Raw genomic sequence first — 17,795 nt, 5'->3', positions numbered from 1 at the left:
TACCCAAGGTCCTCCCACTTCCAAGATCTGTTTTAGTGGATGCTTTGCTCAATTTTTGCATGTATAGTAGAGAATAACAATGGACAAATAGGTTCTCGATACTGTCCACTTTGGTTACATCATAGTGTCCTAGTCCCTTTTCCGGGACCACTGTCACGAGAGGCGACTCTTACGGGAGGTAGACTTCCTCTTTCTAATAAGTGCCATTGAGTTAGTACTACTTCAACATCGAGGAAAGGGATTTTATTCATAATAATTCCTCATCTCCAAGAAGAAAGGCTAATGCAGACCGGTATTAGACCTTCTGCACCTCAATGTCTGCATTTGGGGAGGCTGGGCCTCTGCAGCCTGTAGCTCTAGCAACTCCCTGGCAGGAGCCTGCAGCATGCATCTGCTGTCCTGAGCCAGCCCAGACTGAGCTGGGCCACACTCTTTTATATCCTGTCTCCAGTTTGAGCATGTCCAGCAGGGGCAACGGGGCATTGCCTCTTCATTCCAGTGTGTGATTAACCCCAGCTGGGTCAGTGCAGGGTAGATATACCCCATCACAGGCAGCTAACTAGTCCCAGACCCAGCTGCAGGTCCTGATTCCTGACATACAGTGAGGCATATCGTCTAATTAATATAGAAGTCCTACATTACTTTTGGGACATTCTTAAGTGCAGTCTCGGGGGAGCGGGCAGAATGGGAGTGAGGCCTGGGTGGAGCATGGGCGGGGCCTTGGGGGAGGAGGCCGAGTGGGGGCGAGCCTTGGGGTGGAGCAGTGGGTAGGGCCACGGTCTGGGGGCCAATGGGGGCTTCCTCCACTTCTAGAAAGCTTCAGGCACTTAGGCCTAGCCTCCCCAAATGCAGGAGTCGCACCGCCCATGATTCCAGCTCTGACTGCTAGGCCAGATTACCCACGTCCCAGTTTGTGACTGTTTATGCCTAAACCTCATACCACCATTGAGGATCAGTCTCCATTCCCTGGACACATGTTGGGAATTGGCGTTCTATCTTCAAAGAGTAAAGCTTTTTTAGCCTGGGCTCTGTGTAGGCCTAGTGGAACATATAAAAGGTAATCATGATCTTTATTTACAAAGACTATTCAAGTGAATTTTGTCTTGCTCTGTTACCAGTTATCTGATGTGCTTCCACCTTGCAGAGTGAAGGGCCACTCCACCAGAGCAAAGGCTGCTTTGGTAACTGCTTTGGCAGGTACAACTCCTTGGTATCTGTAAAGCAGAGATGTGGAGTTCTATTCAGACCATCACAAGGTACCATGCCCTAGCGTAAGCCTACTCAACTGATGCATCCTTTGTGTCAGCTGTCCTACAATCATAAATATGACAGAAGTCCTCACACCCTCCTCTATGAATACTGCTTGTCAGTAACACACAGTGTAATACACACGCGGACCATCACTTGAAGAAAAAGAACGGTTACCTGTCTTCTGTAACTAGAGTTCTTCAAGATGTGTAGTCCCAATCTGTATTCCATTACCTGTCCTCCTTCCCCCCTGTTTTGGATCAAGACACTTGATTCATGATAGAGAAGGAACTGGAGAGTGCTGCGCGCGCGCACACACACACTCAGAGCAGAGGAGGGAAAGCGTGCCCATTGGTCCATGCCTATGCTACTTGTAAGAATGTTCTGGTCTCAAGTGCATGGAGTACATGCATACCCACAGTGGAATACAGATAGGAACCACACATCATGAAGAACTCCAGTTATGGAAGGTAGGTAACCTTTTCTTTACACCAGGGATGAATTTGCCCCATGTAGTTAAAATGTCTTTATTTTGGTTATGTATTTCTGTTATGTATCACCCTGTTTTGTTCTCTGTCCTATACTTCCTCCCTCCTCCCCTTATTCTCTGTATTTTCTTCTTGTGTATCTGTTACTCAGTTAAGGCATACATCTTCAGGGCCTTTATCTGTAGCTTTTAATCCTTTCTACTACATCCAAGAAGTTTTTGAGTCCTTGAAAGTGCCTCTCATTTAATTTCATCACTAAGATGGACCAAGAACATTGTTTTTAGCTTTCCTTGACAATGTTGGCCACCTCCTGGCACTCCAAGAAAGACCAATAAATGCTTATGTATCCAAGCATCCACATTCTTGAATCTTTTCCTATTAAATCTAAAGGAGCCAATCAATGTTGTTTTAAAAAGCATTTAAAATTAATCTCCAATTATATTAGTATTGTGTCAAAATGTGAAAAAAATCACATTACCTTTGTACGTGACCAAAATAAACATGCTTAAATCCCCATGGACAGTCAGTGCTGTAATGTTTACCAGGGTAACTGGCTGCATTCAGTTGTGAGTTATGAAAGTGCCTGCTTGAATAGTCCACTGAGCTATCAGACAGAATGACCAATAGTTCACTGGATTAATTGACCCTGTCAGTATAATAGAAACACTTGCAAATAAAATTCCCCTGCCAACAAAGTTGCAAATGAAAACCCCAGAAGAAACTGTATATTCTCTAACTATCTTGGAATGTGATTATTCAATCAGCAAACATGGGGCAAAATCATTAACTGAGCAGGGTTTGTACACAGCAAAAATTTAAGTGATCTTTCTTGTAGCAAGGAAGTCATGTACATTCATAAAATCTCTTAAATATCTCACTTTCCCCAGACAGAGCTATATATCCTAACAATTGTAGTTAACATTGTGGCTCGAGTCCTCTTGTGTAATTTGGCTTGTTGGATTGCTTTTTATTGTAATGCACCCTTTTCTGACAAGACAAGAATTCTTGGCTGGGAATCACGGTGTGTTGTAATGCGGGTGGAGTATGTTTGTCATTCTGCAGTGCTGACTATTTACATGAGTGTACCAATATCCAGAACCATACGTCCTATGACAATATAATCCCCAGAATCCATTTGTATTGGATAGAAATAGAAAATAATCACAGTAAATACAGTACATCTACATTTCCTATCAAGAACATAATCTTGAGTATGACTTTTTATGACTGTTGATCATGTATTTTTCATTAAAATATCAGAAAGCCCAAAAACATTTCATCCCAGAAATAAGTCTTTAAAAATTAAATCTGTTTTATACAGATGCCACCTACGTTAGACTTTTGTCATTTTACGGAAGGTTGGTGAATGTCACATGGAAAGAAACAGCACCAGATATCTAAATAAGCTGTGGGAAACTGTGGAAGACATGTCAGACTTCATTGTATACTGTAAGACTGTGATAATTTGTTTGCCTGTGTAAAAACAAAACAGGCAAGATAGCATTTGTGAAACAGTTTGTAAAAGACTGTTTTAACTATTGAATAAACTTAACAGATGACAGTTTTAAAAACCCCCCGCAGATCTGTAAATGGGGGAAAAGATGGTATATTTCACCTAAAGTAAGAGACAATATGTAATAAGGGATTTTGTGGTTTTACAGCTCAATGCATGTGTTTGAAAGCTGTTCTCTCAGCAATGTGGGTGGCAGGTTATGCTACCATATAATGTATTGTAGTTGGCTCTCCACACTTGTCAGAGTTAGCGTTCAACCATTCGGAAAATTTTCCCATTGTTCTATCATGTGAACCAAGACTAGTGCTGAATTCCCAATAACCTACTGAAGGAATAAAGGTTTAATTAGAAAGTTTGAGATTTGATTACTTCTGTTATTGTTTTAAGGTAGCTATATAATTTAAGAATTCTATCTGTAAATGCAATCAATTTTCAATCAAAAAGCTGAAAAAACAAACTTAGTGTAGTGCCGTCTCCAACAGTTTTTAGAGAAAATTTGTATACTCAATTCTGCCTTTCTTCAGCATTAACACTCTATTTCCATCTTAAACATGTTTGCTTTAGATGGATCATAGCTTTGGCAGCTACTTCATTTTTAGCAAATAATACTGTTTCTAGTAAGAGTTGCAAAAAAAACAACAACTTTGTGTGAGGTCCTTGTAAACTGAACCTTGGGAACATTATGTTATTTCTGTATTTTCCCTTCTTTTGTGCTGCTTCTCTGTTTGTGTCATGGTTATAAATTACATCATTTGAACTGGAGAATTAAAAACATTTTGTGATTCCCATAAATTTATAAAGAGAGGGGGTTTTATTTTGTGTTTTTTGTGGTTTTTTGTTTTGTTTTGTTTTTACCTGTTATTTCAGAAGCTGGCACATAGACAAATAAGCAGTTATGGTATTGAAATTCCATTGTGCCAGCACCTTCAGAGTATAATCCAAAAAAAACAGAAAAATCGCCTGCTGGGTTGTATGCAGTATGCTTGTGTGAACATCAGTGTCTGCTGTTCACACATCATTTTTTACTGAAAGTTCTTCTTGGAATAAAGGCTCTGTGTATTTGCAGAGTGAAGTGGGATAGGATATATGTTAGTCCCTGTGTCTTAAAAGTTGTAGGGATTTCTGGATTACAGTTTACTAGGGTAGGCTCACAAGATTCTTTCCACAGATTATCATTAACACTTCAAAAGTAAAGAAGTGAGTAGAGAGTTTTTTGTGTGATATAAATAAAAGTTGTATCAATTGTGATATAAATAAATATATTAGAAAAGGGCCAGATGTCCCTCACTTTTCTGCTTGAAAAGAGAACGTGGAAGTGTGTGTATGTGGGGAGTGGGGCTGTGGGCATGTCAGGAAAAGAGAGATTTAAATATTAACTCTTACCAATTGAATATGTCAAATCTCATTTCAATTTTTTTAGGTAAAGTGTATCTTGGTAGATGATATTTTAAAATAACATGAATGCATCTGGTACTGCAACTGTTACTTGGTTCTTGCATTCAGGCTCAAATAGAATGGCTTCTATAATATTGTTTGGATCAGATCAACCCCAGATTTGGTCAGATCTGACCCAATTGTAGTTTCCAAGACACTTATAATAAAGTTTATTTTAAAATTGAAGCATTTTAGTCTTTGTGTATGCCTGTTTTCATTTTTGTGTTATTACATTCTTTAGCATATTGTTAGAGACATTGGCAGCCAAACTACTCAGTGCGATATGTTGGCAGATTCTGGATTTCTATTCAGGTTCATAAAATATCAAATAGAAAAACTGTCTCACAGGTAATTGAGAACACTAGGTTCAAGCTAGGTAAAGCAGATTTAACTTGCTGCTCAAGGTATTATAGTCAATCCCATTTTTCTGACTGACTAAATGTTGCTGATGTCATCTTAGTAGTTTAGCTGCCAAAGTCAAATGATTGTATGCAGTGTTGTTGTAGCTGTGTTGGTCCCAGGATATTAGGACAAGTCTACACTACAAAATAAAGTTGACTTAAGCTACATGGATGTACAGCCACCTTAGTAATTAAATTGCTTTTGCATGTCGTTGCCAGGAGCACTTGCACTGACTTAACTGTCAGTATGGGGGGCATTTTGGGACGGCTTCTGAAAAGAAGCAACAGTCGATGTATGCAACACAGTGACTACACTGACACTATTATATGTTCACAACCTCTTTAGCTATGTTGTTGACACCTGTACATGCATCTTAATGTTCTGTGGTAAGGTCCACAGATATATTAAAATGGGTACTTCAGACACCATGCAGATTGGGGGCAGAACCAGACCTGTAAGGTACTGGCAACAGAGAAAGGCAATTGGAAAAACTGCCTCCAGGGGCAAGCCGCTCCTTCCCCATCTGCACTGGAGCAGTGATGCCAAATGGAAGCATGCCAAATGGGAAATCTCACTTTGATCCCTGTAGCGTCAGCAACTGCCATCTCTGACGCAAGCTCATAGGGACAAACTCCCAAAGGGGATATAAATATAATCAGCACTGGTTCCCCTGCTCAGCTTCAGTGAGTTCAGCATGGCAGCTAATCCTCAGTATCCAATTCCCCTGCTCACTTTCTCAGAGTGCAGAGTGGCACATTAACACAGAAAAAGCCAAACTAAAGACTAGTGCTGATTCCTCTGGGCGTGGTTACTCACCCATCCTAGGAATTCTTCCTCCTTTAAGGAAGAAAGCCAGCTGTCCAAATCAGAGTTAAGGGGGTGGGGGGGTCAGATATAGAAACAATAGACTTTGAGGCAGAGTAGTGTGTAACTGTGTTTAGGATGTCTGTGGCCGTCCTAGACAAGCTGTAGTGGTTTATCCCTTCTCTGGGAAGATGAGAGGAGTGGAGATTTCCTGCCTTCCCTAACAGACTAGGAAAGTATCTGCCTATCACTATCCCCTAATATCCAGTTTATTGTTCCCAGCTGCTGCTTAAGGTAGCCAAGCCTCACCATCAACTTCACTTCCTCCCTGCAGTGTCTGGCCATGAAGTGGCAACACAGCCCAGATGTGGCAGAAGCAGTAAGGGGTCTCTTGGCCCACCATTTACCTCTTTCTAGCTCCCCTGGCCTCCATGCTATAAGGACATAAAGTTTGTCAATGTCTACTAGTCCAGATTCAGCCTGGTGTCGCTACCAAACGTGATCATTACCTGTTAGGTTCACACCCTCTGGAGCTGTCTTCTTTGGTGGCCGGGGACTCAGGGTTTTTTTTGAGGGAGGGTTTTTTTTTTAACCTGAAAGAGTGACTTCCTCACTATACAGGCCCTTCACAAGCAGCCAGGGCATGAAAGCCCTGTAAACATCAGCCTTATCACAAAAATAAATGTATGAAATATACTTGACACGGTCCATATGCTTTCACAAGCAGTGTTAGCATGAGTGGTCAGTATTGTAAGTATGGTCCTCTCAATATAAAAGAAGACTAAGGGTTTCTCCTCGGAAGTGTGTGACATAAATCTGTTTCATGTGGGTATATGGGGCCTTAGTATTGATATCAAAGGTGCAGGCAAATCACTTCCCAGCTCTATCAGTGCTACAGGGAGAAACTTTATAAAAAGCAGAGGCTATTCAGAGTCCTCAGAAAAGTGGTTTTACAATCCTTGTTCCTGCCAGACACTGTAGAAGGGACTACAGGTCATATGGCGTGTTGAAACAGTCCCTGAAGTACAAGATAGAAAATCACTTTGCAAGTGATAGCTGGAACCAAGCCAGAGTGCTGAGACAAGGTCAGTAGCTCAACCCTATCTGAAGTTGGACTCTCTTTCCCCTCCCCACCCCCAGCTGGTGTCATGCTCTTTCAGTTTGGGAGCAAATGGCTACCAACAGATTTGATCAAAATGAGGTCACTGGACATTATCCAGAGAGGATACTATATGGAGTTGTGCAAGGATCACAGGCACAGTTTTGTCCCATTCCCAATCAGCTAATGGAAATAACAGGATATGAATTATCTACTTCAAATCAGAGCAATTTACCCTCTTTCTCATCAAAGATTGCTCTCTGTCCTATTTCTAGCATCAGAGAAGCAGTAACAAGCAGAGCACAGTTCCATCTGACACATCTAAATGGATTTCTAAAATAGGTTTGTTTTTATATTCCCATTTATATTTCCACAGACTTGCTTTACCTATGGATGGTAATGATCGGAGTTGGGGAAGTAGGGGGAATGCTACCATTTGATTTGACAGGTGTTCCCAGGATCTATTTCAGGATCACAGTAAGGAAATTCACTCTTGTCTCTTTCTGGAAAATTCTACTGTACACACAGCAAAAGAACCGAAACAAATACAGAACATAAGAACGGCTGTACTGGGTCAGACCAAAGGTTCATCTAGTCCAGAATCCTGTCTACCGACAGTGGCCAATGCCAGGTGCCCCAGAGGGTGTGAACCTAACAGGTAATGATCAAGTGATCTCTCTCCTGCCATCCGTCTCCACCCTCTGACAAACAGAGTCTAGGGACACCATTCGTTACCCATCCTGGCTAATAGCCATTAATGGACTTAAGCTCCATGAATTTATCCAGTTCTCTTTTAAATGCTGTTATAGTCCGAGCCTTCACAACCTCCTCAGGTAAGGCGTTCCACAAGTTGACTGTGAGCTGTGTGAAGAAGAACTTCCTTGTATTTGTTTTAAACCTGCTGCCTATTAATTTCATTTGGTGACCCCTAGTTCTTGTATTATGGGAATAAGTAAATAACTTTTCCTTATCTACTTTCTCCACATCACTCATGATTTTATATACCTCTGTCATATCCCCCCTTAGTCTCCTCTTTTCCAAGCTGAAAAGTCCTAACCTCTTTAATCTCTCCTTATATGGGACCCGTTCCAAACCCCTAATCATTTTAGTTGCCCTTTTCTAGTGCCAGTATATCTTTTTTGAGATGAGGAGACCACATCTGTATGCAGTATTCAAGATGTGGGTGTACCATCGATTTATATAAGGGCAATAATACATTCTCCTTCTTATTCTCTATCCTCTTTTTAATGATTCCTAACATCCTGTTTGCTTTTTTGACCCCCTCTGCACACTGCGTGGACATCTTCAGAGAACTAACCACGATGACTCCAAGATCTTTTTCCTGATTCGTTGTAGCTAAATTAGCCCCCATCATATTGTATGTATAGTTGCAGTTATTTTTTCCAATGTGCATTACTTTACATTTATCCACATTAACTTTCATTTTCCATTTTGTTGCCCAATCACTTAGTTTTGTGAGATCTTTTTGAAGTTCTTCACAGTCTGCTTTGGTCTTAACTATCTTGAGCAGTTTAGTATCATCTGCGAACTTTGCCACCTCTCTTTTTACCCCTTTCTCCAGATCATTTATGAATAAGTTGAACAGGATTGGTCCTAGGACTGACCCTTGGGGAACACTACTAGTTACCCCCTCTCCATTCTGAGAATTTACCATTATGATATAGTTTCTGGAGTATCATGGATTTATGATAAGTATGGTGCCAAGACAGTCAATCATGGGCCTAGGCTGATGATGAATCATATTATATACAAGGTCTCATCTCAGAAGAATGTTAACAAAGGAGAAAGATGATTGTAACTGAAAACAGGTGATGTTACAGAAACAAAGTTTCAGTTTTTAGTGAATTCAGTTCAAGACAATTCGATCATCCAGAATAGAAATGGAAATTTACATCCAAAGAATCAGGTTTATTTTGTTAGGGGAAATTACCTGTGCTCTACAGTAGGAGAAATTATGCTTGTTCTTCAAAGTAAAGGTAACAGAATCTGTGACTTGGCAGAGGTATATAGAGTTTGAGCAAATGGAATTTAATCCTGTTGGTGGGGTTGCAGCATGATACCTCTGTGACCAGAGCATAGCCTCTCCATGGCCATTCTGCAGCGCACATGCAGGAGATCATGAACACTGGATTCAAGTAAATGCAGATTTAGTGCCACCTGCCTTGACCCACCTATAATTCCCCTTCTCCGCATCTGCTTATTCAGAGTTGGCATAGACCCTCCCTCCCTACAAGTAATTTGGGTAGTTGCAGAGTTCATCAATCTTTCCAACCATCCCAGCTGAATCTTTATATCTCTGTCACCAGCAGCTGACTCCATGTCTTTCATCTAGACATAAAGATACTTTACTACTGGTGTAATCAGAACAACTCTAACTTCTGTGGAAATGCACCTGCTTATGCCAATAATGAATGTGGCTCAAGCTCTTTATGTAGTCATTTTTTGGGCTTTCATCTGGTAGGAGAAGTTGTGAAAAGCGATAAAGCTCCCAAGCAAACCCCCTTTAGAACAAGTGAAGCTCCTTTAGGAAATGTCAATCCTGTGTTTGCCCAGGGAATTAGAAATCCTTTGCTTCAGAATCAAGTTTTTGCAAAACAGAATGGCATATTGCCTCTACACTAGTAGTCTGGTTGACTTGGCAGCATTCAAATGTCACTTACTATAATTTAAAGAAATTTCACAAAATGCTTATAATTAAACTGGTCAAAAGTCTGACTGAATCCCAGCAAGATCATTCTAAAGCTTCATCCTTGCAGAAGAGAAAACTGAGTACCAAGTAGTTTGTGTGTGCATATCTTTTCGAAGAGGAAAAATATCAAGCTGCTTTCTATTCTGTATGGATCTCAAGCACAGTTATTAAGAACAGAGGTTCACTCTGCTGTTCTAGTTCAGATCTTCCCCTTCTCTTGCCTGCTGAATTTGTTGCTGCCTTCCACCCCAGAAGTGGCTGCATCATTTCAGTGATGCTCTGTGTTTTATTATTTGTGAAGCACTTTGGGATCCTTTTAGATGAAAGGTGCTATATAAATGAAGGTTCTATGTTCTCTCCACTTGTATTTTTTTAATTGATCTGCAGTAGGATTTAATTCAATGCTGCTAGATTTTTATGCACTAAAAACCCTTTAATATTGCATAATTCAATATTTCAAATGTTCACGTTGTATAATTTAACCTTAGCTATGTCTAGACAGATTTCCTGGGTATGGCTAAACAATTTTGAAATAAAATTATGAGCTGACTTTTTTTGCACTTTCATAAACAGAATGTTTCCATTATATATGTTAGAAACAGAACAAATGGAAATTGCAGACATAGGAAATAAAGTGCAGTTTTTTCAACAATTTTGCAAACCTTTACTTCAGAAAATAACAGAAAATATTGCTGGGAAATAACTTATTATCTTGCAGTCTTTGGAAATGTGATGTGAATATTGCTAATGCATAGATTCCTAACTAGAACAGTAGAACCTGAAGCCTGAGATTTTGCTGTCAGTCCTAGTTCCTGAGGTAAGGAACTTCCTATCCCAAGCATTCAAAAATGGTAAGTCAGACTCCTTTCCCCTCCCAAAAAATCATGATTGTTTAAAAAAAATCTCATTTTAAGACAAAAATCACATTTTGTTGAAAATCAATCACTAAATACATAAAAATAAAGGCTTCCCTATTTACTGCCCACAGGGACTCCACTTATCTTCCCCTTTATTCTAGGGTGCATGCCATTCAGTCCCCCTCCATAACTAATCATGGAGGATAGGTAGCTACTCCAGTCCCATTCTTTCTCCATATCTCTTCAGTCTTCTGTGAAGCCCACCCTTTTCCCTAGGCATCAGAGCCTGAGCCCCAATTTCAAAGCACTGTCTGCAAAGTTATTTTTAAAGCACAAGTTCTACTAGCATAAGTCTGTTGACCCGGGCTGTGAATTTCACTTCCACAGGCTATGTAGTCATACCCTAGTAGGCCACAATCTACCTGTGTGTACCATGCTTGTATACGCACAGTATGTGGCAATATGTTATAGATGCCTGATGGCAGAGATTAAGTACATATTTTCTCTTTTTCCCCAAAGTGGACCTGAATCATGCAGTATGAACTTGCTGCTAAGGTCGGTGATGGAAACAGCTTTCTTTTCCAATACAGACGCGTGTCTTTTCTAATCTGACCTACTACCCAACATGAGAAATAACGTAAAGAGGATTTGAATTTCCTGTGCAAAATGCAGGACGCTGCATCTGAGATTTTCAATGACATCTAGGAGATTTTAATATCCTAATCTCATTAATTTATTGGGAATTTGGAGTTCAACTCCCTCAGGAAGCTTTGAAAATCCTGATCCACCTATTGGTGTGTTGGCTTCTAATGCTGTATACTAAGGAAATGTTCAGTATTTAAAACATTCAAGTGTGGGACGAGAAGAGGGTGGCTTATTGGAATGAACTATGCAAATTAGAAAATTGAAGTTATTAGATTATATTTTTATATCTGTCTCCACATCTCTGTCCCTTAATTGGGCAAAAGTGACCTGAGAATACTCAAGGAAATACTTCTTTAAAACATATTTGGCATGTTTACACACCTACTTTCAAGATAAATAAACTCTTAAAGTTGGGATAAAGTCCTACATATCCACTGACATAACATATATGTCAGCATCTCTTGGCAGGTCATGAATGTTGCTTCCTGAACTCTCCAGATGAGAGAACCACAAAGTTAGGAGATTTTACAGAGTGAGCTTTAAAGGAGTTTTCAGAATGGCCACCCAGGAAAGTTCCACTCTGAGTTGATGTCAGAATTCTGCTTCTTATGCACTCTCTTCAGAGACCTTGTTGTAATCTTGATTTATGGCACACAGTCAGCACTACTACGACAGATTTTTGTTGCTCAGTCTGGTAACTAACTGTTCCCCTGGTGCTTGTGAGGTCTTTTTTCAGATGGCTGTCAATTTCATAATTTTAAAAGATAGTCCATAGTGAGGTGACTTGTGATGCTATTTTAAGTTATACAAAATGTGTTGTGGCTGCCAACTTTTGTTTTTTTTCCCCCCTTTACAAAAGGCTGTCTCCTAAAAATGCATGCAATACTGTTTTTATAGTAATTGTTTCATTTTTTGCAAAAATCTGTCACTTTTTTTCATTTGTTACCATGTATAATGGTGAAATAATACTAAATTCAGTTTGCTAGTAGTCTTTTAAAAAATTGTCAAAATATATTTTGTTAGATTGCATATTTTTCTCTTTTTTGTTATTATAGGCTATACTTTGAGGAACGGGCATAAAATCTTGTTGCACTAGTTCTCACCCCTACTTTTCTCTTTCCCCCTTCATCCCCCAAAGAAGCTAAAAGCACATGAAATAAACCATAGCTTGATAGTGTACTCTTATATATTACCTTCTGACATGGCCTCTTTGTACACATGAAAATCACTTGCTTCTGCTTTGAGTATGTCTCTGCTTAGATCCTATGGTAGGTGTGCATGTGCCTCATGCATGTGAGATCATAGTCTTTTGAATAGTAATGTTTGTTGGGGCCATGCCTGCATCCTGTGTCTCTTCATGTTCCTGTGCCATCTTATCAAGTGTGGAAATGAGCAAGAACCCAGCAAGTGTCCGGCCAACTACTTTAATTGTTTTCAAATAATTTAGTGAAGAAATCTCACATCCATCTCTTCCCCCCCCCCCTTTACCAAATTTTATGTTCCACACCAACCCCCAACCCCCTCCCCTCCCGAAAAGTGGAAGACTCTCCAATACACTCCATTACAATGGAGCGAAGCACTTCACACCAACCACCACACTTCATGTTGAGCTCAAAAGCATCAGGGTTCAAACATTACCAGTCATGTGATGGGCTGATCCCCCTAACTGATGGACAAAGCTTGATGGCTCTTCCTCTTGGAGGAGAGCCAGAACCCAGGGTGCTTGGTATGCTGGTTGTTTTTCTTAAGGATCTGCATGTTTAGGGATGCTGCTTGGCTCAGTTTACATCTCCTTGAATTATCCATGCAGGTCACTTCAGATTCAGAGGAAACAATCGCCATCAAAGCAGAGACAAAAGAGTCAGCATTGCTCCATGACTCCCCTGAGCAGGCAGCATGCACTAGGATTATGTAGTGAAAAGAAGGCAGCAAAGAAGCTGCCCTGGACACAGAAAAGTGACGCTGGGAGGCAGAGCCAGACTGAGTATGAACATAGCTCCTAACACTACACAGGATCATCCTAAAAGGACATAAAACGTCACTCCTCCAAAAACACAGCTTCCACATCCTCTGCCAAAATGGGATTGGCACAGGAGAAAGGAGTTCCAGCACCAGTACTGCTGTAAATGGTAGAATTGGTCGAGAACCTGAGATATGTCCTCCCAGAGTCATCAGTGTCCCCTTCAGGGACATCCTCCTCACTGAAGTGGCAACCAGAACCAGTACAGAGGCCATGTCATTCAATTACACCACTATTTGAAGAGATCTGCTCCTCTTCACCCTTGCCAGGCTACTTGTTTTTACCTGCGGCAACTAGGGGTGCTTCAGAGAATGACCCCAAGAATGGTACAAGAGGGCTCTCACTAAGAGCTCTGCCCCAGGTGAGGCATAAATGGCAATGGGACAGCCTACCTCAGACCAGTATCCCTACAGCTTGCCATCTTGGTCTTATTGGAGACCACCATCACAGGTGTCCCAGAGAAGATGCCCCTCTTGTGCATTCAGGAAGATGATGAAATCCCACTCTCCAGTGCGGTTGTTAGGCAGGTCATCAACACCAGAGCCTGACATTAGGCCCCACATCTGGAGATAGTGGAGGAACAACTGCTGTTTCCACTGATGGACTAGTCTTCATTGTCCAATGAGGCAAGTGACACTAGCCCCATCTCCAGTGATTGATGACTTCAAGGTGTTCCATGATCTCCTATCCCACATTGTAGAGACCCTGGATGTTGAAACCATAGCCATACAGGAGAAGTCCCACAAGCTTTTTTATATACTAAGTTCTACGACTCCAGCCAGAATTGATCCCCTCCCCCCCAATCCATGAGGGCATACTGGAGCTGTTTCTTCCACATCTCAATGAATAGGGGAAAAGATACCAAGTGCCCCCACAGGGCTTTGATCATTTCTGCACGCGCACACACACACACACTCCAAATCCATGGTCCCTGGTGGTATCAGCAGTGCAGGAGAAATCCAGGTCCAGGGTCTTTCTCTCCTCGAAAAAGGTCACAAGACCAGAGGGTCACTAGAATAGCATTTTAGCCAGCCATAGTTGCAGCCAACATGGCAGCAAGGTCAATGGTCGTGGCTCTCATTTTGAGATGGTCCCCATGGCTTTTAGTGCCCAGAATACCAAAAGAAGTGCAAGCCACCATCGAGGACCTGCCCTTCAAAGGGATAGAACTATTTAGCAAAAGAAGGGATGAAACGCTCTATTCCCTGAAAAATTCATCGGCTACAGTTGCCAGGGATTTATGCACCAGAACCCTACAGAAAGCAATGTAAGTACCAGTCCTCACAGAGGACACTGTCCTACCATTAGGGTCAACAACATGAGTACCTGCCAAGGAAAAGATCCCAGGATCCCAAGAGAGTCCCATTGTTGGCCTTCATTGCTCACCCAGTGGCATCAGAGTAAAGGTCTTGGTCCACTTTCGCATTGGACAAGTGTATGTTGGACATCATCGCCTGTGTTTACCTTATCACCTACCCAACCCTCTTGAGGAACTTTTTCCATGAGACTCTGTTACAAAAAGTGGCCTCGTGGCTTTTTGCAGGAGCCATAGAGGAGGCTACTTCTGAGTACGTGGGGAGAAGAGGTTCTACTCCCCATACTTCCTCATCCAAAGGAAAAAGGGAGCCTTTGTTCAGATTCCTCAGGTCTAGAATATGACAAATACATTCAGCGTCTCAAGATTCAGGATGATAATGCTTACCTCCCTCAATCCATCTCTGCAGGCCTAAAACTGGTTCATTACTCTCAGCTTACAGGATGCGTACTTCCATATAGTCATCCACATGACCCACAAGAAATGTCTGAGATTCACAGTGGGGCCAACTCACTATCAGTACAAGATACTGCCTTTCAGATTCTCTATGGTAAAAGTCTTCACAAAATGCAGTGTGCTAGTGGCTCACCTGAGAACATAGGGCCTTAAAGTTAACCCTTATCTAGACGACTGACTAATCAGATACAGCTCTCAGCAGAAGACGGTGGAATATGTTTACTGTATTCGCCCAGCTGGGCCTCTAGTGAACTACAAAAATAGTCTTTCATCCCATCACAAACACTAGTGCTCATAGGAGCTACAATAAATTCCAGGTTGGAGAGCGCGTACCTACACGAGGACAGCTTCTACTCAACTTAAAATCAAACCTGGCTACGACTGTATGGATTTGCCTCAGAGTATTAGGCCATATGTCTGCATACACGTACATGAGGCTACTTGCAAGACTTCTCCTGGCTCAGGTCAGTCTACCCTCTGGTGAGCTGCCAGAGGACAGGAAGGTCTCTGTTCCACTTCATATCCTCTCAGAACTGACATTGTGAGTAGAACTCAAAAACACCCAAGGAGGTACCATTCTCAGTCCCTCCCCCAACAAGAACTTAAATCACAGAGATGTGTCATAGAATCATAGAATATCAGGGTTGGAAGGGACCTCAAGAGGTCATCTAGTCCAACCCCCTGCTCAAAGCAGGACCAATTCCCAACTAAATCATCCCAGCCAGGGCTTTGTCAAGCCGGGCCTTAAAAACCTCCAAGGAAGGAGACTCCACCACCTCCCTAGGTAACGCATTCCAGTGTTTCACCACCCTCCTAGTGAAATAGTTTTTCCTAATATCCAACCTGGACCTCCCCCACTGCAACTTGAGACCATTGCTCCTTGTTCTGTCATCTGCCACCACTGAGAACAGCCGAGCTCCATCCTCTTTGGAACCCCCCTTCAGGTAGTTGAAGGCTGCTATCAAATCCCCCCTCATTCTTCTCTTCTGGAGACTAAACAATCCCAGTTCCCTCAGCCTCTCCTCATAAGTCATGTGTTCCAGACCCCTAATCATTTTTGTTGCCCTCCGTTGGACTCTTTCCAATTTTTCCACATCCTTCTTGTAGTGTGGGGCCCAAAACTGGACACACTATTCCAGATGAGGCCTCACCAATGTCGAATAAAGGGGAATGATCACGTTCCTCTATCTGCTGGCAATGCCCCTACTTATACAGCCCAAAATGCCATTAGCCTTCTTGGCAACAAGAGCACACTGTTGACTCATATCCAGCTTCTCGTCCACTGTGACCCCTAAGTCCTTTTCTGCAGAACTGCTACCTAGCCATTCGGTCCCTAGTCTGTAGCAGTGCATGGGATTCTTCCGTCCTAAGTGCAGGACTCTGCACTTGTCCTTGTTGAACCTCATCAGGTTTTTTTTGGCCCAATCCTCTAATTTGTCTAGGTCCCTCTGTATCCGATCCCTACCATCTAGTGTATCTACCACGCCTCCTAGTTTAGTGTCATCTGCAAACTTGCTGAGAGTGCAGTCCACACCATCCTCCAGATCATTAATAAAGATATTAAACAAAACCGGCCCCAGGACCGACCCTTGGGGCACTCCGCTTGAAACCGGCTGCCAACTAGACATGGAGCCATTGATCACTACCCGTTGAGCCCGACGATCTAGCCAGCTTTCTATCCACCTTACAGTTCATTCATCCAGCCCATACTACTTTAACTTGGCGGCAAGAATACTGTGGGAGACCATATCAAAAGCTTTGCTAAAGTCAAGGAATAACACATCCACTGCTTTCCCCTCATCCACAGAGCCAGTTATCTCATCATAGAAGGCAATTAGGTTAGTCAGGCACGACTTCCCTGTCAGATACAGGGTTGGGAGCCCATCTGGACCACCTACAAATGCAAGGGACCTAGTCTCTGGAAGTCATAGGATTTAACATAAATGTCATAGAACTCAGAGCCATCAGACTATCCTGTATGACATTCTACAGTGCAGATCCTGATGAACAAAACATCTGTGATTCATTATATAAACAAGCAAGGAGGTGCCTGCTCATTGCCCCCATCTATGGAGGCCATCAAAATTTGGACATGGTGCAACCAGCACAGGATAAGCCTCTTCATTTTCTGAGAGTCAGCAACAACTCCGTGGAGTTCCTGAGCAGATAATCTGTGACCAGTCATGAATGGTTCCTGTGGAGGTTCATCATCGAGTTGATATTTCATTGTTGGGGGATTTGGGTGATAGACCTGTTTATTATCAAGGACAATGCCTGATGTCAGAACTTTTGTTCCAGAAGGGCCAGGAGTGTGGGATTGCTACCAGACACTTTCCTTTTGCAGTGAAATCAAGACCCTCTTTACTTCTTTCAACCAATTCTTCTGATCCCCAGTGTGATATCCAAAATCAAATGAGACAGAGCCATGATCATTCTTATAGCTCTTTACTGGCCAAGGCAATTTTGACTGACACACTTGTCGTAGATATCTATTCATATACCTACTCAGCTCCCAGACTGCCTGAACCTGATTTCACAGCACCACAATCAGATTACTTCTTCCATATCCAAAATTCCTGAATCTGACAGCCTGGATGTTGGCTGGTTAAGTACCACGGACAGGGACTGTTCCAGACAAGTCCAGGAGATCCTGATACAGAGCTGGAAAGTATCCATTAGAAAGACTTATTTGTCTAAATGGAAGAGGTTCTATCATAGTAGTCCAGCATAACTGAACCCTATGCAGACTTAAGATCCTTGACTACTTCCTGCATTTGAAATACATTGGCCTTTCATTCAACTCC

The 17,795-nt window shown here is 41.9% G+C and overlaps 1 protein-coding gene across 10 annotated transcripts in view; it reads left to right on the top strand.

Moving 5' to 3' along the window:
• ANAPC10 (anaphase promoting complex subunit 10) overlaps positions 1–17,795 on the top strand; it is a 69,382-nt gene that overhangs the window by 37,772 nt on the left and 13,815 nt on the right. The gene's annotated exons all lie outside the window — the stretch shown is intronic.

The sequence above is a fragment of the Chrysemys picta genome, chromosome 5, assembly GCF_011386835.1.
Source record: "Chrysemys picta bellii isolate R12L10 chromosome 5, ASM1138683v2, whole genome shotgun sequence".
In the NCBI taxonomy this organism is placed as follows: Eukaryota; Metazoa; Chordata; order Testudines; family Emydidae; genus Chrysemys; species Chrysemys picta.
The sequence above is the reverse complement of the archived record's forward strand: the minus strand, read 5'-3'. Positions and strand labels throughout refer to the sequence as shown.